Genomic DNA, 22,135 nt, shown 5'->3' on the forward strand with positions numbered 1-22,135 from the left:
AAATGAATTTTGTGCAATTCTCAGCAGAGCTCATCATGGTCCGGGGGCTAAATCCCAACCCAAGGAAGGCAATGGCCACAATTTGATGTCTAGTGGTTACATCACAGCCCAGATAGGATTGAGCCCAATTGCTAAGGAGACGCTCAGCTGCACTCAGCCTGGTTGATGGTGACATGAACCAGTTACAGCTAGAGAAGTAGGGCGCTGTAAATAGAGATCGTGTTGTGGGGGTGTAGGTGAGTATTAGAAAGGTTATGTCAAGGGTAAAGCTATGTTAGGGATGTACAATGGTTTTTGTCAGCTAGTTGGGTGCAACCAACTTCAGTGATTCAAGTCTCTGCTTACTGATGGGGCGGGAAAGGCCAGGGACAGAGACTATCATCCCATCTCCCACCACCGAGGGCACTGAAACCTTTGCTAATTACCAAGCACAGAGTCTTACTTAGCAAGGTCCCCTTTTGAACACACTTTATTGGAAAGAGGCAAACACGGGAAAAGAAGATGAGAGGCAGAGACTTAATTTAAAAAAATAACTCCAGGGAAAGTCCCTTTTGTATCATTTCTCTTAAAACCCATTCACAGTGTTGCAGCAATTTCAGGTAAAACCCAATTCCCTTAATTCAGCACACAGCTCAGTGCACCCCACTGGACTAATGCCACAGAGGTTTTGGTATTTCCATATATGTTATGTTTCTCACTCTAAACTCCATGGCTTTGAAGACTTTTTCTCCTTCTTTCCTTATTGATGTCAGGTCTTTTAGGTAATTTCCTCTGGGCTAGACAAGGCTCCAGCCACTGTGATAGCACCTATTATGTTGTTTTAACTAGGAGAAGAGACTGGTGCTGACAGGCTGCCTATGGACTCCTCAGGACTGAGCCTCAAATGATACAGATGGCTCTGTATCCGGCCAGTCGGGAGAGACTTGGAAAAGGCATCTTCAATGTGTGCCTTCACACAGGAAAATGACCATGAAGGAAATGGGCTAGTCTCAGTGTTCGGCCTGCCACCCAATTCATTGATTACCCCTATCACACAAAACGTGGCTTGTGTTTCATAAGCTGCTGTCACCTGTAAGGGGAGCTCTCACTGTCTGACTGATGGACTTTTTTGTTGTTGTTGTTGTTGTTTTGAAGGAGAAAACAAATTAATGCACATAAAAATCATGGCCTCGTACTCATAAAGGGTCCCGTGATTTTAGCTGTTATCATTCTTCCAAAGGGGGTTGAGAGTGACCAAGTCCAGTCCTGTCCTGTAAGTAAATAATGATTCTCCTCTGTAAATAGTATGCGTAGTGACAACCATCCAGTGCTGCCAAGCACAATCGCCAGCACAGGAGGGGGCTGGTGGAGCCTTAAGAAAATGAGCCAGATTTTGGGGGTCCCATCAGGGCCCCATTAAGGCTGTCAGTGTTGTAGGCTTTTGGGTTGGGTCTGGGAAATGGTAGTGAGGCAGGGAAGGAAGAAACGGCCAGCAGAGCGTGTGCCAATGTCTAGCTAGGCTTTACTTAAGTTAGGGGATGGGAGCCATGCTGCGTAAATGGGATGATGAATGTGTGAGTGGCCGGGAAACTGCACAGCACTGTTCAAATGAGGAGCGTTATTGCACTCATCTATTTCTCTTCTTTGTGCTCCCAGGGATCTTTAATAAGAGTTTCTTTGGAAACTCCTCGCTTGGCTTTCGATTAACTAAGGGGAAAGGCTGTGTGCAGTGGGTGAGTTGGGAGGCCTCCATGCCCTGAGCATAGCAGAGGTTCTGGCTGGGAGAAAGGGACTTGCTGGCCATCAGATCTGGGGTGAGGAAATGCATCTAACTGCCATGTGCAGATAGAATCCCTCTGATGTGAGATGATTCCAAGCTTCAGGGGTCACCCTATCACTGCTCAAAATGTTCTTCAGGGACAGGGTGGCCCCTTCAGAGGAGGAAAAAATATGTGGCTAGAAATGAGTGGAATATCATAGGAACTGCCCTTAATTCCCAAGTCTATGCATCAAAGTTAAGATCTGGGTTGGTCCAGGACAGTACAAGTCATTTCCAGTTGCTTTACCCATGGACAAAGGGCTGCTACGGAAAGCAGTGACTCCTGACCCCTAACACCAGTGATTATCCCCATAAGCTGATTCATTAGATCAATTGGCTTTTGTCTGTGCCTGGCATGCTCTGGCTCTCCTTCCTCACCCCATAGTCATGACAACAAGTCTAATAAATAGGTATTTGAAGATGTGAGGTCCAGCTTCCGTACAAGGCAGCTAGCATGGCAGAGAGGTCAAAGCACCAGGTCAATTCCCAGGCAAATATCCCTTAATTTGAAGCTGAACTCAACCTGATTGTGTGTATATTTTTTTCTAGGGCAAAGGTGACTCACCTGAGAGAATGAGTCTTAACCACTAAGATTTCCACTAAGGTATGAGGCTGAAACCTTGGACCTCTGAATGGCTAAACACCAGGACATTGTACATAACCTCTAAGGCAAGTTATCTGTATTACAGACTCTTCAAATAACTCACTGGTGATTATTAATAAGCAATAATACTTAGTGTGAAGCAAGGATCATGGTGTTTCATCACTGGTCTATAACTAATAGCGGGCACATTTTTTGTTACATAGAAAAGGCTAATACAATCTGCTCACTGAATGAATATGAGGGAACCATCCTATGCCAATTTCTAAGCTCTTATGAAGATAAAAAACAAACAGGTTCTATGTTCAATTATCAGTTGATTCCATGTGGTTAGCTAAGTCCTCTTATTTTTCCATACAGATAAATATGAATTGGAGAGTGTTACTGTCAAATCTTAGTGGTTAGAAAGTTCTCTGAACCAAAGATGGGCAGGAAAAACTCAAATTCATTGTCATTAAACTAGAAGAGTCAGATGTTAAAGTCTCAGTGTCTGAGCCACCTGTTTTGTCTAAGATTTACTGTGTTTACAGAAAGCCTTCATTCATTCATTCATTCCATACCAGCCTTTGGCCCTTTTCAAAGATAATTTAGAAATTATACTTAGAAGTGAAACAGGAAGAGACAGACCTAACCCATTGTCAAACGGCTTAGACTTTAAGGACTGGCAAAATTACCTGTGAAAATTCTGGCATGATGGATGTCCCCCCCCTTTTTAAAATCTTAGACCAAATAAAATTCCAAGGGCACATCCCAGGGTAGGAAGGAGACCAAGCTTTAGCAATGACATAGGTGTTCTGATTACAACTAGTGCACAGACGCTCCTGCAGCCCAGAGGGTATTGTTGACATGACACTTTGAAGTCATGATGGTTTCTTAAGGTGCCTCCACATCACTCTCTATATCTTGTGTCTTTCCCGTCCAAATCAGAGCGCAGAGGGACACCGTCATTGTTCACAAGGGACAATGTGACTATAGGCTGTGAATTTTAGTCTGTTTATACTGTCAGAAGCCTGGAAACCAAGGTGGTGACTTCAGATGGAGATGAGAAGAGAGACAGGACACAGGGTCTATAGTCAGAAGGCTGCCCAGTGTAGGACCCTGCAGCAGTTCTCTGACAGGTCAGAAGGGGTGCACTCTAACCTGATTTGTTCATAGGATCATTCACTTGTTATTTATACATTAGTTGTTTGGAAAGCATCAAGAAGGTGCAAGGCTCTGCAGATACACAGTGCACCAGACAGCCATGCCTTCTACCTCATGGAACTGAGACGAGTAAGGGAGAGAGAGAGAGAGAGAGAGAGAGAGAGAGAGAGAGAGAGAGAGAGAATATGTAAATCAACAGATAGCTAATATTTGTACAGATTTTAGTATGTGTTGAGAAATGAATGGACTACAGTTACAGCTGAGATTGACAGTCATACCAGAGAGCTGTGAGCTGTTCGCCACACTGTTTTACCACCACCAACTGCCGTCCTAAATTAGAAGAAGTGACCTTCCATTCTCTGTGACACACTGGCCAATCATACCTACTAGCGTCTGCTCCAGAACTCCCTCCTATAATTTCTCCATGCTGTCCTACCTCTCTCACTGTGAGTGTGGATTTTAGCATTTGGCTGTATCACAGAGCTTGTAAGTGAATCAGTTGGAGGGCCAGAGTGGTTAACTGCCCCTTTCTATCTACCCAGCAGATGGAGGCTCCAAATCTCACCTCCTCAAATCTCCCTCAATGTCTCATCCACCCTGGCTTCTCTGATATCCCCTGAGCAGGCTGCCGCGGTTCCTTCCCTTTCTCTTGAAATGTCTCTTTATATAGTCAGGGCTTCAATTAACATCTCTCTGTAAAACGACTGTATTAGGCAAAAGTTTGTGTGGGATCCAATAAAACGTCAGATGATATTGAGCATACGTCAGGCAAAGCCTGCAGCCCAGTAAGTTATTATGTATAAATGCTACAACTTTATTTTGAGGAGAATACATGTGTACTATCAAGCTGTTTTATGGATACGCAGCGTGATTGATTACGGCGTGTGGATCTGTCGCAACAAGATAAACTCAGATAGAATAATCTGTGGATATTTAGGCTTCAGCAATTTATTATCCAAACACAACTCTAGAAATGAGAATTCTTCCCATTTCAGCCATTTCTCTTGTCCCCTCCCCAATAAAAACTACTTCCAGAGTGCTGATTTTTGATGCCAGTTGTTTTCTTGCTTGGGTCATTCTTCTGGTCACTCATAGAAGGCCATGTTTGCATGAAAGCATCATCATCATCATCAAGTGGAAGCTGGCCAGAAGTGGGCAGGTGTGTGTGTGTGTGTGTGTGTGTGTGTGTGTGTGTAGAGGACGAGAGCTGAGTGGTGGGGGCAGGGTAGAGCTGCTGTTGCTGAGTTAGAGCAGTTGCTGTTTTAAGTTAGCAAACAAACAAGCATGAAAAGCATCACCACATATAATAAATAAATAAATCTAAAAAAAAAAAAAGAAAGAAAAGCATCACCACAATTTGTTTAGTGCATGACATAGTTTGGTTAAAAATGGATTACATCAAGGAACAAAATGTTTTGTAGATCAGCCCCAAGCAACTTGTTGCTAAAAAATGACTGTATGGAATCCATCAGCAACTTTTCAGAGAATCATTTGTCTGTGAAGCCAAGAGTTGCTTGAATGAATCAATCAAGCTGCAGCTCCCATCTCGTCCCTCAAGCCATCACTGAGTAACTGGGGACACAGTGACCTTCTCTGGCCTTCTAAGTGTTGGGGCCTTTCCTTTGATGAGTCACTCCTGTCTCTGCTTTGATTTCTGCTCTGAATTATATACCTCTCTCCCTGATGATTACAACTCTTATAATACATATGGAGAGAAACCAAGGGTGAGAGGAAGGGAACAGGGGATCTAGAAAGAGGACCTATGTGCTGGCATCTTGGCTTTGCCTTTTGCTGCTTCCAGGACCTACCTACTCGTGTAAGCATTCCACCACCTGAAAAGCAGAGATCATAGTGTCCACCCTAACCACCTTGCACCCTGGTTACTGCAAGATAAACAGGAACCAGGTTACAAACTGAGCAATTCTAGTTAAGAAATAGTTATACAGCCACTATTGATTTAGGTACACATACACTTCTCCCCTTTTTATTTTCCTGATCCATAACTTGACCTCAACTGCTTATATTATCAGAAAGTCTAATTCTGCACTTCATACCGCATATATATTTGAAGGAAAATACATATTCCTTCAAATGATGGATAACCACTCCTTGGGGCATGATGTTCTCTGTATGTGGTTCACAAAGCCTAAGGTAGCTGTGAACCTTTGCCTAAAACAGCAGCTCTTAACCTGTGAGTTGCAATCCCTTTGGGGATGGCATATCAGATCATCCTGCATATAAGATATTTATATTACAAATCATAACAGTAGAAAAATTGCAGTTTTAGAGTAGCAATGAAATAAACTACAACATGAGGAAATGTATTAAAGGGTCACAGCATTCGGAGGGTTAAGACCTGGCCTAGAGACCTTATACAAAATTTTTTTGGGTCTAGATCCCTCCTACTAGGCTTTTTTAGCCTTGGCTCCTCTTACACTCATGCTTATACTATGGGTGACTATTTCCCAGAACTTTTCTTCGAGACATCCTCTTGGAATTCCTTAGGTCCTGAGACTGAGTCCATATCACTAATTTACACTAAAATCCCTTACATCCATAATAGTTTTGTTCTCACTATAGAACTTTAGGGTGTCTTGGGTACAATGACATCATGTCTGTGTCTTATTAAGAAATCAAAAATAACATCACCTCACAGGGTTGTTGCAAAATTTTGATGAGATGTTAGATGTAAGGTTTTCCTTAGAAGAGTATGTGGTATAGATTTAGCTCTCTGGAGGCCTCAATAGCTGATTTCTACTTTGGTTGAGGGTTTCAGGTGATGGGTACTGATTTGTGTGCTTTCCCAAGAAGAGATATGTAATGTAGGGATTAGGATTTAGGTTGTTTCTCCCTTAAAATGGTCCTGGACTTCTAACATAACCAATACAATTTAGTGAGTTGAACTTACTGATTTAAACAAGGGAAGAACATATTATTTATCCAATACCAGTGGTGAATCCTGAAAACATACATACCAGCAACATTATATAGACTGACCAAATTATATTTAGGTGTCTGTCTATCTATCTATCTATCTATCTATCTATCTATCTATCTATCTATCTATCTATCTATCTATCTATCTGTCTATCTATCTATTCACACACATGCACACACACAGACACATACATATGTGTATGTACGTGTGCACTTACCCCCTCTCACACACACTCATATATATAGACACATGCATGCAGCAACAATGAAAACAAGACCATTTTCAAACAAGATTTGAAAGTAAACAAGGAGAGAGGAAAGAAAATATTTTAATTTTTATTAAAATCTCAAAAATACAAAAGAAAAAATGATAAAAAATTAAAAGCAAAGGGAGGTTTGCATCAATTTTTGTTGAATAACAAATTGCTACAAAAATATTGTGGCTTAAAATGACTACCACTTATTTTAGTATTCGATTGTTTCATCTCACTGATCAGTTCAGTTAGTCTCTTAGCTATCCTCGAATGTTTGATCAGCTGGTAAATGTCCTGATGGCTTGTTGACCTAAGGTAAGCATACACATATAGTCATTGGCAGTTCATTAGNGGACCTTAGTGTTTCTTCAGGAGACTCAATGTTCTGCAGACTAGTTTGGCATTACCCATCATGCTATCATGGTTTCAAAGTTGTAGCCTCAGAGGCTATAAGGCTTGCTGAGGGACAGTCATGGAACTTTTAAAGTTTCTCTGTCAACTTTATCACTTGATTGGAGATGCTTTGCTGCTGTCTGTGATTAACTACAGCTCAGAGTCACAGGTCGATCTGATCTTCAGTCCAATTGACTCTTTCTTAGTGTTCCCACTGACATTCTGAGAGATATCTCTGCCTCACGTTTCTCTCTTACACTTTTCACTTTTAGTTTATTATATACTAACTGCCCCAGGTACATTAGTCTATAAAAATACAGCCACACAGTATTCAAAGGGGCATTCAAAATGGAGTAAAAGTGCTTTGGTAGTTTATAGCAGGGACTTTAAACTTGTCTAGAGAAAATACAAAGGTCCCCTAGAGTAATCAAAGTTCAGACTAAGTATTTTTATTTGTTGATTGATTTATTTTGTAGTACTGGGGATTGAACAAAGGGTCTTGTGCATGCTAGGCAAGAACTTTACCACTGAGACATATCCCCAGGCCAAGGTTGAATCAATGAAAAATGTTCCACAGTTTCACAGGGGTGGAATGGAATACAAGTGTAAAAATGGAAGTTACAGAAGAACATCCCCAACAGTTCTCTAGGCTATACAGTAGGAACTCCAAGACTCTCAAAAGTGCTCTTATATTTAGGCAAAAGACAGACCACAATACTAACGGCTCTGTCTTGATTTCCACATGGAACCAGATCATCAACGAGACTGCTCTCAGTGAGTTCACTGTGGAAAGTGTTTCCAGGATTAAGCACGCCTCCTTTTTATGTCTCCGATTCTACCTCCCTGGTGAGATGCTCTTCACCTGCCTCCTCCTCTGACTCCAATCTATCAAAGTAAAGATCTTCAGGATCAATGGGTGAGCAGCCAAGGCATGTTTCGACTTGCATCTCTATGTGCTTTTTACGTGCCTGGGTGATGCTTATGTTTGTTTGCCAGTGTGATAGGATCTAGAACCTATGACCATGTGTTTGTGGGGGATTTCTAGGTAGCATTATGTGAACTGGAAAGACCTTTAAATGTGATTCCTTGGGGTGGAATCTTGGATTGAATAAAATGGAAAAGATAAGACAAACACCAGAATTTTTTAAATTTATTGTCTCCTCTTCCTCCTCCTCTTTCCCCTCCTCTCCTCCCTCTCTTCTCCATCTCCCTCTCCTTCATCTTGCTCCTCTTCTTTTTGTTTGAGATAGGATTTCTTTGTATAGCCCAGGGTTTCCTGACTTACTCTGTAGACCGGGATGGCCTCAAACTCAGGGATCCACCTGCCTTTGACTCTGGAGTGCTTGAATTTGTTGATTGTGTGCATTACCACTGCTTGGCTTGTTTTTGCTTCTTGAGAGCAGAGCAGCTGCCCTTGCTCTGCTACTCTGGTTTCCTCACCATAATGGTCTACACCTTCAAACTGAGCCCAGATATATTTCGCCTTTCTTAAGTGTCTTTCTTTTTTCAGGTAACAAATACAACCCATATGGCAAGTGATGTTACTTCACACAACTGGTGTGGGACAAACTTTATCATTTGTGTTTTGTGTAACATGTCAGGTCAGATTTTATTACCCAGAGGTCATAAAGTAAAATAGGAGAGACACAGAAAGACAAAAGCTGCAAACTCTTTAAACCTGGGGTCTAAAATGCCAAACTGGGAGGCAGAGAATACAATGGTGCGTTTCAGGAGCTTGGATGAAGGACATAGGAAAATGCTGATGAGCGGAATAGGCATGAGTAAGATCAAAGGATCTAAAACATATGGTGACTGTGCTTTGTAAAAACATGTTGTGTATCCAAAATGTCCTATGAGAACATTTAAATGTTCTCACCATACATATACAAAAGAGTGATGAGACAATGGATGCATTAATTGAATTAGTACTGATAATCACTTTACAATGTATGTATATGCTTATGAGTACACACACACACACACACGCACAGATGTACATCTACATTTTTTAAAATTTTGTAATTATATTTAGGGACAGAAAACTTAGTGTACATTTAACCCAATTTAGTGGCAAGTTCTTTAGCCTTTGCTTTTTCCAGCTTGGTAATGTGAGCCACAGACTTAGGACCCAGGACGTTGCCTCCCCAGTGGCAAAGGATCTTGTCATATCTGTCATTATAATTGGTCCTAATAGCTTTCACCAGCTTAGCCAGAGCACCCTTGTCTTCCGAGTTAACCTGTGTGAAGGCAACAGTGGTGCATGTCTTCCTGTGGACCAGGTGCCCCAGCCTGGCCTTTCCCTTGATGATGCAGTAGTGTACCCCCATCTTTTGACACAGGGCAGGCAGGAAAACCACCAGCTCAATGGGGTCTACATCCTGGGCAATCACCACCAGCTGAGCCTCCTTGTTCTCTCTCTTAGTTGGAACGTCGCCTTTGCCAGCAGCTTTCTTCTCAGCACGGGCCAGTAGACTTTGCTTCTTCTCTTGCTTTGTCTCTGGCCTGTATTTGTGGGCAAGCTTAAGCAGCTGAGTAGCTGTCTGCCTGTCCAGAACCTGGGTGAATTGGTTAATGGCAGGAGGAACATTGAGCCACTTGTAGAGGATGACTCTTTGCCGCTGCAGCCTGATGTAGTGGGGCCACTTGACACGTTAAATCTCTTTTGGGCTGGATGTCCTGTCCAATGCCAAAGTTCTTGGGCCTCTTCTCGAACAGAGGGTTGACCACCTTCTTGGTCTCCTGCTTCTTGACTATGGTGGGGGTCGGGGCCACCTTCTTCCCCTTGGCCTTCTTTCCTTTGGGCATCTTGCTCCGTTGCTGGAGAGACATGTACATATTAAATCACAACATTGCTTACTTGAAGTGTTAGCAATTTTTATTTGCCAGTTGGACGTCAATACAGTTTTTGGGGAAAATATAGCTTTATGGAGTTTCATTGGATACTCTTTTCCTTTCTTTTCAGATAGAGCTTTGTTACTAAGAGGTACAAGAAAGCAAAGATCAATGACTGTGATTCTGAAATCCTTGCCCCTTGGACTTTGTTTAAATTAGAAATGTGTTTCATGCAGCATGCCTGAGCCCCTGCTGGCTGCAATTCCCAGATGTGAATCTGGGTTATTGCCACAAACCTGAAGCCAACATTGGTTTCCACCTCTGAGTGTTGCATGGTCCTTTGCCTTCCAAGCATTCTCAAGCTCACCCCTGATTGGTTTCTTATAAAACTATCCAGTAGATAGAGAGATGTTTTTATTTAGAAGTAAGATTTCCCAGGTGCTGAGAAGTCTGCTTAGACTAGAGTCTCCACCTCATGAGGAGTTGGGGCACAAATACAGCTAGGTTTTAGACTTTTCAGAGCAGAGTTTCATTGTGAAATACAGAATAACAATCTCTGGCTTTTCAGCAAAATATGCCATTCAACTCTCTTGCACCTAAACCCCAATTCTTGTCCAATCAGAACCAAAGTATACTTGAGACTTTGTCTCTGATTTTTCTTCCCCATCATGGCATGATGTCTAGTTAGTCCTTCTAGCCATGTAAATCTTTTTTTCTTAGATATTTTCTTTATTTACATTTCAAATGCTATCCTGAAAGTTCCCTATACCCTCCCCCAGCCCTGCTCCCCTACCCACACACTCCCACTTCTTGGCCCTGGCATCCCCCTGTACTGGGGTATATAAAGATTGCAAGACCAAGGGGCCTCTCTTCCCAATGATGGCCAACTAGGCCATCTTCTGCTACATATGCAGCTAGAGTCAAGAGCTCTGGGGGGTACTGGTTAGTTCATATTGTTGTTCCACCTATAGGGTTGCAGACCCCTTCAGCTCCTTGGGTACTTTCTCTAGCTCCTCCATTGGGGGCCCTGTGTTCCATCCAATAGCTGACTGTGAGCATCCACTTCTGTGTTTGCCAGGCACTAGCATAGCCTCACAAGAGACAGCTATATCAGGGTCCTTTCAGCAAAATCTTGCTGGCATATGCACTAATGTCTGCGGTGGCTGATTATGGGATATACCATGGTATTGAGAGATAGAGAACACATGGCTATTTTGGATCAAAGATTGCTATTTAATAAAGACTATATTCTGGGGATGGGGTGGAAAATGACTCCTCATGCCATGTCTTATTTTTACCAAGGTAATGCTCATGCACTGCTCAGCTGACAGACTTGTGGAAGGCAGCGGGAGCTCCCAGGAATGAGGAAGCCTGGGTTAGAATATTTGATAAGGTGCCAAAGATTAGATTTTTGTATTGTTGAGGGCAGGGTATAGACAAACCATTGAGAATGCCAGAAAGTGACTTTAATAAACTACAAAGAGGAACTTTCTATCCTTTTGAAGTGACCCAGAGAAGACTGTCTCCTCTTCAGAGACCATCTAGCAATTCGTGGGAGCTGCCAGTCCCCCAACAAGGAGCAAGAACTGAAAAGAGGCATTTTCCTTAAAAAGAAAGCCCATCAATTTTTCTTTATTAGGCCCAGCCATTGGTCCTAATTTTAGATTCTAGAATGGCAGCAAATAAAGCTAATCACTCTTGCACATTTTACAAGAGGGGCCTGGAAATGAATTTCTAATTGGTGGAAATTCAGGCATGTTTATGAAGTGGAATAAATTTCAGGCCAGTGGGAGATATTTTGGGACAGTATATTTCTTTTTAGTTCACACTTTTCTCGTTCCATAAAGCTGACCAGCTACCCTCCTGGTTGGACAAATGCTTGGAAAATTCATCTTAACTTTCAATCGCTGAAGTTGCTTCTGGTGGCAAGGAAGTAGAATAAGTAGGGCTTTTAAAATGTCGTCTGAGTCTTTAAAAAAGGCACTTTCTCCTTCAAATTCAGACCATGAATGAAATTGTGTGTGTGTGTGTGTGTGTGTATGATCCATTAAGGGAATGTCTATGCTGGATGGCACAGAGCCAGGAAGAGGTTCTTAAATAATTCCTGTGCCTCCATATGCAGCTCAAGCTGGCCTCAAATTTTTTGTCACCACCACTCTACCTCAGCATGCCTAGTGCTTTAGTGCAGGTATGTTCTCCACAAACCTGGCTTCGAGGACACAGGCTTCCTTATAGTGAATAAATTACCTCTGCTTTCTTCTATTGCCATGGAAAGCTCTCTGTTATACAAGTTTGTAGCATTTCCATCTTTCTGCCTATGAAAATAATTCACAAATATGAATTTTTAAAATATTTTTTTCTAAGAGCTAGAAATTATCCAGATTGAAATTTTGCCCAGTTTCCTGTGTATGTACCACCTAGTCTTCCTTACAGTCTCTGGCAGAGGGATAGAGGTCCTGTATACTGAGTCAAGCCCATCAGAGGTGGAACAATGTGGGTTCATCTTCTTAGCTTAACCCCCTTTTGTATTTCATTTGTGCTGGCTCTCCTTGGGCGTTCTGCCTCTGTTCTGTTCTGGGGTCTCCCAAGCTTCACTCCTTTAGTGGGTGTCGTTTCCCTGGGTTTCTGCTTTACTTGTGTACTTTGAGGAAGACTTCTTTCTGTAGATTTCTCTGGAACTCTGTGCAGGCGAGATTTTAGAACCCTTGTTAACCTAAATGTCTTTTCTTGTTCTTCTCAGTTGACTTTTCATTTGGATGGATATATATTGTGGGTTGAATGTAAAATGCATTTGAACACCTCCTTCCCAGCTGGTGGGCACTATTTGGAAAGCATCAGAACTTCTATGAGGTAGAGCCTCCCTGGGGTATAGTGGGTCATTGAGGGCAGGCTGCCAGGTTTGATAGCTTGACTGTACTTCCTCCATGTTCTCTACATTCTGTTTCACCAACATTTGAAAAGTCCAGCTGCTGTGAGATCCACCCCATAATCAGCTTCCAAGCCCTGACACCATTGCATACACTAGCAAGATTTTGCTGAAAGGACCCAGATATAGCTGTCTCTTGTGAGACTATGCCGGGGCCTAGCAAACACAGAAGTGGATGCTCACAGTCAGCTAGTGGATGGATCACAGGGCTCCCAATGGAGGAGCTAGAGAAAGTACCCAAGGAGCTGAAGGGGTCTGCAACCCTATAGGTGGAACAACAATATGAACTAACCAGTACCCCCAGAGCTCATGTCTCTAGCTGCATATGTATCAGAAGATAGCCTAGTTGGCCATCACTGGAAAGAGAGGCCCATTGGACATGCAAACTTTATATGCCCCAGTACAGGGGAACGCCAGGGCCAAAAAAAATGGGAATGGGTGGGTAGGGAAGTAGGGGGGAGGGTATGGGGGACTTTCAGGATAGCATTGGAAATGTAAGTGAGGAAAATACGTAATAAAAAATATTAAAAATTAAAAAAAAAAGAAAAGTCCAACTGCACATTCTCCTCACTCTGCTGCTGCCCCTACCTTCCCATTGATGATGGACTGGATCTCTTAAGCTATAAGAAAAAAAAATCCCCTAAGTTGCTTTTTGTCATAAACAGAAGAAGAAGAGTCATGGTTAAGTAGGGCGCTCTAGGATAGAAATGTGACCCCACTCCGTCAGGTTTCCGGTGGCAGAGCTCTTCAGCCAGAACTTTCTAGGCAACATATTCCAGACACTGGCTTTCTTACTGATGACTCTAGTACTGCCCTGTTTTCACTCTCATTAGAGAGAGAGAGAGAGAGAGAGAGAGAGAGAGAGAGAGAGAGAGAGAGAACCTGGCATGGTCTTTTGAAATATCAAAGTCCATCCCTGGTGACACACCTTCCCTAACACACCCATGCCTCCAAACACTGCCACCAAAACTAGGGATCAAGTATTCAAATATATGAAAATATATGAGCCTATGGGGGCCATTATCATTCAAACTAAAATAGTTTCCTTACTAAGTGTGCTTCTTTTATTTCTAGCTCCATCAATTTAATAATTTCATTGTTCTTTACTGTTGAATAATATTTCATTCTTCTATGTACCACATTTTCATTATCCATTCAAAAGCTGATAGACATATATGCTGATACCATTTCCTGGCTATTGTGAAAAAACCTTTTAGTTTTGAGATATATTTGGCATTTTATCTTTGTAATTGGCTCATTTACCAAGCTCTCATTAAAATTTCCTTTAAAGGGCTCTTGGATCTTCTTTATGACTGATTTTTTCAACATTCTTTTCTATATTGTATCATATTACCCATTATATAATTCCTAGATATTAGTTATATTTATCCTCTGGAAGTCTGTGCAATTTTAAAATATATTTGTTCCATATTTAATACCCTCAGAGTTTTTTTTTAATTTCTGTTTTCTCTTTTACAATAGCCTCCTGTTCTTGTTGCATGACTATTTTTTTTCCTCTGAAGACTCTAACTATAGTTGTTATTTCTTTTTTCTTTTTACGTCTTGCTTGATTTTCTCTTAAGTCTTTTGTTTTTAAGTTTTTGCTTTACTTTTTGTTAGAATTCCTATATGTGCCATTGTGGCTCTTTTTTAAAAAAATTTTTTCTTATCCTCTCCCCCCTCCCCTTGCTTACCAACCCACCCACTCCCGCTTCCTGGCCCTGGATTTCCTTTCCTAGGGCATAGAACCTTCACAGGACCAAGGACCTCTCTTTCCATTGATGAGTGACTAGGCCATCCTCTGCTTCACGTGCAGCTAGAGTCATGTGGGTCTTTGTTCATATTTCAGAGTGAGGAACCACATCCTGTCAACTTTGTGAGTCAACCCACAACTCCCAACATTAGAGTCACAAATCTGGAATGTTAAATTTATAGAGACCATACCTTTAGCTTTCTGTCCTGCTGATGACCTTCTGGGGGTGCATAGGAAGAACAAAGGGAGGTCTCACCACTCAGCAACTTAAGTTGCTCCTACTGAGGAGGACAGCTCAAGAATGTCACATTTGTGGAAGAGGGTATAATGAAGGAACCAGAAAAATGGTCAAAATGGCTGGAGGGCAACATGGAGAAGAAAGAAGATCGTAGGTTAGTTTCAGAAGTCCAAGCAGCAGACAGTATATTACCACTGAGGATCTTTAATATTACAGTGGAAGTAGAATCCACTTTGGGGGACTAAGGGAAACAAAGAAGAGAGCTGACTACGGAGAGACTGTCTGCTGTACCAGAACCTTGCTCTTCCATGGGCTTCCCTAGCTTCAGGTTTCCTAGTTCAATAGCACTTAGTATATTCTATAATAATATGGGGTTCCTGCACAACAACAGTGAGAAGTGATGCACAGGATACAAGAGGGTTTTTTAAATATATGAAAGTAAAACAAACACTTTATTTAAGGAAAAGGCAACTTGGATAAAAGAAAGCCTAATAAATAACTCAGTACAGCTGGCTTAAGCACTTTAAAGCCAGTGTCTGTGATAAGCAATGAAAACATTAATATACAATGCTTCACCATAAATGAGTACAATTCAGGCTGATGTATTGCAGCTGAGCCGGCTGGTGGATGGCATGCTTTTAAAGTGATGTTTACAATCAGGATCTTTTTTGCTTGGGGAAGTAGAAGAAGGCAGAAATGGCTGAGAGCTTTGCCAGGGCGCAACTCTGAGCCTTGGATGTGTGGGAGCTCTGCCAAATGGCTGGCTTCCTCTATGGCCTCTTCCCACTCAGTTGAGCACAAGGCAGCTGGGGAGGAGGCTCAGAGCAGGGTGGTGGCAGGCTTATGCAGAGAGCTCGGAGCAAGGATCTGCTCTAGTCAGCTGTAAGGGCAAGACACTGCATACTGGCCATTCTGGGTCCCCCCACTCCACCTATGTGGTCAGAGGGTGTCTTCCAGGTGACCAAGACCAGTGCCCTCTGACATGCAGTCTTTTATCTCCAGCCTGGAGTCTCTTGCTATTCAGTGAGTTTTCCATTCTCATAGTTCATCCAAGAATGTGTTTTACATTGGTCTGTGTGTGTGTGTGTGTGTGTGTGTGTGTGTGTGTGTGTGTGTGAGTGTGTGCTTGAGGGCGTGTGTGTTTTATACTAGTGAGTTTCACTAAAGTTGCTTACAGAGCATGAGCAAGGGGTAATTTACAGACACATAGGCAACTGTATACCACAGAAGAAAATGTTTCTCCCTTCTCCAGGAAACGCCAATTGCTTATAAATTCTCAGCAAGGCACGGGGTCATTATGCATCCTTCCCCCTTCCATGATAGAATGTTGGTGGTCCAATTATCTGTAGATAATCACAGCTGCTTAAAGTTCAAGTCAGCAAGAGCCACACCACCCCTAGAGAGTGTCCCGCAGCACTTTTCTCCTTCCTTCTACTCTTACATTCTTCCCATCCACTCTTCCTCCGTGCTTGCTAAGCTGTGAGGGGTTGATATAGATGTCCCACTTACAGTGGAACACTCAACGCTTATTTATTTTCTGTACTTTGACCAGTTGTCAGTCTCTTCAGGAAAAATTGTCCACTGTGAAAAGAATCTTCTCCCATGTTTTAAAGTTTATGAAATGGTGTGGGAAATCCTGCTCTGTCAATATAGCTAGAGAAGAACCAGAAAGGATAATCTAGCTGAAAGAATGTAATCATAAACTTTATTTTTAATGCTTGGTTAGTCTGGTAATATGCCACAATGACACATCCTACTACTGCACAGTCATGAGAAGAAAACATTAATACTTGTACGGTACCGTTTCCAAGATGGAACCAGCCCCGCTTTCATCAGAAGGGCCTGCCTGTGGCCACACCCACCACCTCATTCTTATTTTTGCTTTTGCATTTGTTTATTTTGTTTTTTTTTTGAAATCTCCACTCCTGCTTGCTTAAACCAACCTTCCCATGACCTTTAAAGCCCCTACTCTCTGTGTCTCTGACTGCCTCAGCAACCTGTCAGGATTTAGCTTCATGCCTCTTGCCAGCACCTGTTTCTTTCTTCTAGGTTCCTGGCAGCCCTTACTGAGTGAGAAACGGGAAAATGTTTCTTTTATCTTTTCTTTCTTTTCTTTTTTCTCTTATCACTACTGTCCATGAAGCAAATCAAAGACCCTGTTTCCTTAAAAGATTTCACTGTCAGTCAATGCAAGGGAGATATGTGCCACTGCACAGTTAGTGATTTGGACAGAGAGGCAGTGTCTCTGGGTGCCTGTCACTGGCTGGCCCCTCCTACAGTTTTCTTAATTGATGACTCCAGCAGTCCTGAAGAAGGGGCTTCTCACTCCTGATGTCTGGTGCTTGCCTGGGGCCTTATTGACAGCCCATGACTACCAAGCAGTGAAATGAGCATGCTCAGCCTCTCACCTAGAACCTTGACCTCAGGGTCCTGTTGGACTTGGCATGATCTTAGCTCCTCTGTCCCTACAGTCAGATAATAAGTCAGGCTGCTTCGTTTACCCTGTGAATTGTTCCTCCCTGCACTTATGCAACCCAATGCTGTTTTTGAATAGTTTGTTATGGACGGAAGTGAAGATCAATGAAGGTACACAACTTCTGTGAAACCTAAAAGGAGTTAGCATGCTTCAAAAATGGTTCCAGTTATCTATACTTAATGGTGCGCAGGCCCAGTATGAACTACATCTATTAAATTCATAGCAAAAGTGATGGGCTGTTATTATGTGATAAGGTTATTATGTTGGTCTGTGTTGCTAGTCACCAGATACTATAATTTGGTAATTTATAAAGCAAAGAGGTTTACTTGGGTTTATGGTTTTAAGTCCAATTCAAGGGGTTATATTTGGACACGGATTTCTTGTTAGTAGAGTTCTGGGGGCAGCTCAGGTATTACAGAAGAGACAGGAATACCATGTACCTATGAGTCTTTTGGTTTCTCTTTTTAAAATAAAAAATATTATTGTCTCATATATAATATCCGGATTGCACTTTACCCTTCTTTCCCTGGCCCCTCCTCTCTCCCCTTCCCTCTCCAGGACCCACCCCCTTTGGTTTCTCTTGTTATGGTGCCTCTAGGATTCAGTAATAGACACTTTACCCCAAAGACTTTCTCTAATACACTTCACCACTAAACAGCCTTCCTTCTACTTCTTAACGCTAAGATAAAGTTTCTGCCTTTTCAGTACTTAATACTGAAGATTAAACTCCACTCTAATATACATTGAGAGATATCTATATTCAAACTATAGCAGTTAAGAAAGAGTGCTTTTTGTCTTGCTAGCATTCTTTGTCTTTCCTGGCTCCCTGGCTTTGATGAAGCAAGCAGTCATGGTGGAGAGATCACACAGCAAGAAACTGAGGGCAGCCTCCAGCCATTAGCTGGAGAGGAACTGAGACCCTCAGGAATAACCCAGCAGTTCATGAAGAACTAAGTTGTGCTGACAACTATTGTGTAGCTTGGAAGCAGATCTTATCTATTGGGCTTTGTCTCCAGGGGGTATGTGGTTAGGAGCTTATGGGAGAGGCTAAATTAGAGGGCCAAGTTCATCCATGCTCAATTCCTGACACATAGAAAGCAAATAATAATAAATGATAACTTGGTACGGTAAACTATTAAGTTTTATGGTATTCTGTTCCACAACAAAAACTCACACACTTTGTGGCTGTGTTAAAGGAAGCATTCTCACCAGTCTACATAAGTATGGCAGGAAAGGACGTGGTATCATCACCTACTTCAATGCTGAATAGTTATTTTGGTTTTAATAATATTTGTAGAAAATTTCACAAGGATGCACTGAGTACCAGCTATGACTAGCTGCTATGTTGGAAATGTGGGTTGTGAATATGGATATAACATGTCTCTTTCCCTTGATAAAGTCATGATCTTCAAGAGGACACTCAGAGAGAGTCTGAAAACAGAATGAAACACATTATGTTATGTGTTTTGAAACAGTCACAAAACATTTTGGGAACCCAGATGTATGTAGTAAAAATTCTTACCAAAACAGAGAGCATTTGTAGAACTCGGGGGATTCCTCACTCTATTCTAGTGAATTCCAACTCAGTTCCAACAGGGAATGTCACTCAGCCTTTCCTATGTCTATGACCAGATTCTTAACAAGAAGCCATATAGGGGAAGAAGGATTTACTTTGATTCAGAGTTTGAGGATAAAATCCTTGATAGGGAAGGAATGGAAGAGGATGGAGCACATAGGTGTGCTGTCAGGAAAGTGAGGCAGGACCAGTAAGTGGGATGAGGAAGGAAGAAGGGCTGTTATAATCCTCACTGCTTACGGCACCCAGTCATGCATGTCTCCATTTCTGTTGTTGTGATAAACTGCTGTTATCTGATAGAAGTAATCTATAGGAAAAAAAGGTTTATTTTAGCTCACAGTTCCATTATATTCCATCACTGCAGGGTAGTCACAGTGGCAGGAACTTGAGAACTGTCTTCATTGACTATAATTAAGCAGCAGAAGAATGAATTGATGCATGCATGCTCAGCTTGGTTTTATCACCTTTATACAGCTTGAAATTTCCTTCCCAGCGAATGATAACATCCTCAGTGGGTAGGCCTGCCTAACTCAAATAACATAATCAACATACTTCCCCATAGATATACCTACCCATAAGTCAACTTGATCTAGACAATCCATTTGAGATCCCTTCCTAGGTGATTGACTCTACATTATTCCATTAACAGTCAAAACCAACACCACAATAGATTTTTTTCTAGTTTGATCCCACCTCCCAAACATACACATCTTGAAGCTGGGTACCAAGGGCTGAAGCATGAGTCCATAGAGATGTAGGCTGTATTCTCACCTCTCCAGACATTTAACTTCGGTCACATGGTGAAGAGCATCTGCAGCAGCAACCATTTTTTAAATAATGTTCCTAGACATCCAAATTTCATTTGATTTTAAAGAACCCCAAGTTATAACTATATATTCTCAGCCAGGAGTGGTAGCTTGTACCTTTAATCACAGAACTCTGGAGGCAGCAAGGAGGGTCTATGTGGGTTCAAGGCCAAGGCCAACCTGGCCTACATAGTGAGTTTTAGGACAGCCAGATCTATGTAGAATGACTCTATCTAAAACAAGAACATAACCAAAAAACCCAAACCCAAATAAACGATACATTCTCTTTCATTTCATGTATAGTTAATATTCATTCTTTGATTCAGTGAAGTAAAATAGAGATGTGAGTCCCCCATCAGATGAGATCAAGACCTGGTAGATATTACAACTAGAGACAGGGTTTGTTGAAATGCTGTTTGAGGAGTCACTAGCATTTGACACCTGTAGCTGGACTATTGGCTACTTTTTTGAGTTTTTATGGCTATCTTCTTTCCAATCTTTATTCCACAGTTCTGCACCCCTCCAAACACTTGGTATGAAAGAAAGAAGATTAGAGGGGAATTGGCATGTAGATGTTTTTAGACTACTTCCTGCTAATTATGGGCCTTGAGTTTCCTGGTGAAAATTTGATCTTCATTTTCAGATTTCTCCAACCAGCAACCAAATAGCAACAGCAGCAGGGGTAGCATCAGCAGTTAGCCTCTCAGGACTCTGGCATTTTTATACCCTCTCAATTGTCCCCAGATTTCCAAATGTAAACTATCTTCAGCTAGCAAAATTACACTCTGCCAGAGCATGAGACAAATCATAGTTACCTGCTGTGGACAATCTAAAGCAGCCTCACACTTCACACCTGGGATTAAAATTTACATAACATTTCTGTGTTTTTAAAGCATTCAAAAATTTCACTACAGACTCCATATATTAATTCACAGAGCTTCCAATTCAGTGTCACTATACACAAGGAGGCTGGGGACATGGTGCCTTAATGATGATAGTCACCCATTGAAGAGGATTCATGGCCTATGTCATGACTTCTTTCCTATTATGTGAATTAGTTCTGAATGGTTATGTCCTTTCTGGCCAATCACAGTCAAGAATTATCTCCTCAAGGAATGTCGCTACCTGAAACTTCTAACATTCCAGAAGTTTTTAACCTTACAGACTCATTAAAGCTCCATTCACATTCTTTGGTCCCCAGACAACCAAGGGTTTCTGTGCTGGATGCCTTCCTGCCCAGGGTGCTCTTTCCACATATTGGGATGGCTTACTTTTTCACTTTAAGTCTTTGATTAGACTTCATCTTCATGAGAAATTCTCTTCTGCTTATGCTAACTAATCCTTCTTTCTGCCAACCACTCAAAAATGCTTGGCACCCAGTCATCTCTCATTATGTGTTTTTGTGATGAGTCTGTGTTGAACAGAGTCTTAGTTGTGGGCAAATACATATATAATACACCCCACTAATTTCACTGTTTTTTAGTTCAGTGACATTACATACAGGACCACCACCCTATCAATTTCCAGAAATTTTTTATATCACTTAACTAAACCTTCAATCTACTAAACAAGTTTTCTAAGACCTGTCCAGCCCTGTGAAGCCACTGTACTTCTATGTGATTATCCCAGATACCTCATATAAGTAGGACATACTACATGTAAGTCACTACTTGTCTGTTGTATATCTGCCTTATCTTATTATTATATCTTCAAAGTTCATCCTCATCATAGCACTTTTTTCATTAAGACAATGATATGATACACAAACATGTTCTGAATTTTGTCTGTAGATACTTATAAAGATCCTTTTAAATAATGGTACCCAAAGCTCTATAATGTAGAATGACAGATAAGCCTGGTCACCTCACTGTATCTCTGTTGATGGCCATGAATCTCTGGACTTTATTTTATTTTATTTAGGTCTGTAGTAACTGAGGAAAGCCAAAATCTTTAAATGAAAAAATTACCTTTTATTTTTCAGTGCTATGGTAGAAGGCAGAACTATGGTAGAAAATAGAAGTAGAAAAAATGTTGTAAGGATATAGATACATTATCTACTATATAGTTCATAAATATTGAAAGAAAGGATTGTATGTCACTAAACATTATTTAGATCTTCTTTTCTTCATTGAATAGGTCACTTCAGGTTAAGTGCTAACTCCTCCATCTCTTCTAAAAGGTTTCCCAGGAATAACTAAGAGCTTACTTTGCTAGGAGAGATTCTCACCAAGTTTTCTGATGTGCATGACCCAGAGTAGCCATGGACTGAGGATCATTAGACAGGTTCATGGTAACTTGTCTCCTGCTTTCACTTCTCTTTATCCTGTCCTATTTTGCTTCTTTGTTTGCATTTTACACGATAAAGGACTTAGTAGTGATTGACACCTGAAAGGGGATATCCA

At 41.5% G+C, this 22,135-nt stretch overlaps 1 long non-coding RNA gene across 2 annotated transcripts in view; it reads left to right on the top strand.

Moving 5' to 3' along the window:
* The first annotated feature begins 7,878 nt into the window (after window positions 1–7,878).
* Window positions 7,879–22,135, top strand: part of LOC115029844 — a 91,952-nt gene continuing 77,695 nt past the window's right edge. For both annotated transcript variants that reach the window (XR_003835399.1, XR_003835400.1), the window contains exon 1: window positions 7,879–8,042. This is a non-coding gene — a long non-coding RNA (uncharacterized LOC115029844). The remainder of the gene's footprint in view (window positions 8,043–22,135) is intronic.

The sequence above is a fragment of the Mus caroli genome, chromosome 18 (genome assembly GCF_900094665.2).
Source record: "Mus caroli chromosome 18, CAROLI_EIJ_v1.1, whole genome shotgun sequence".
NCBI lineage: Eukaryota > Metazoa > Chordata > Mammalia > Rodentia > Muridae > Mus > Mus caroli.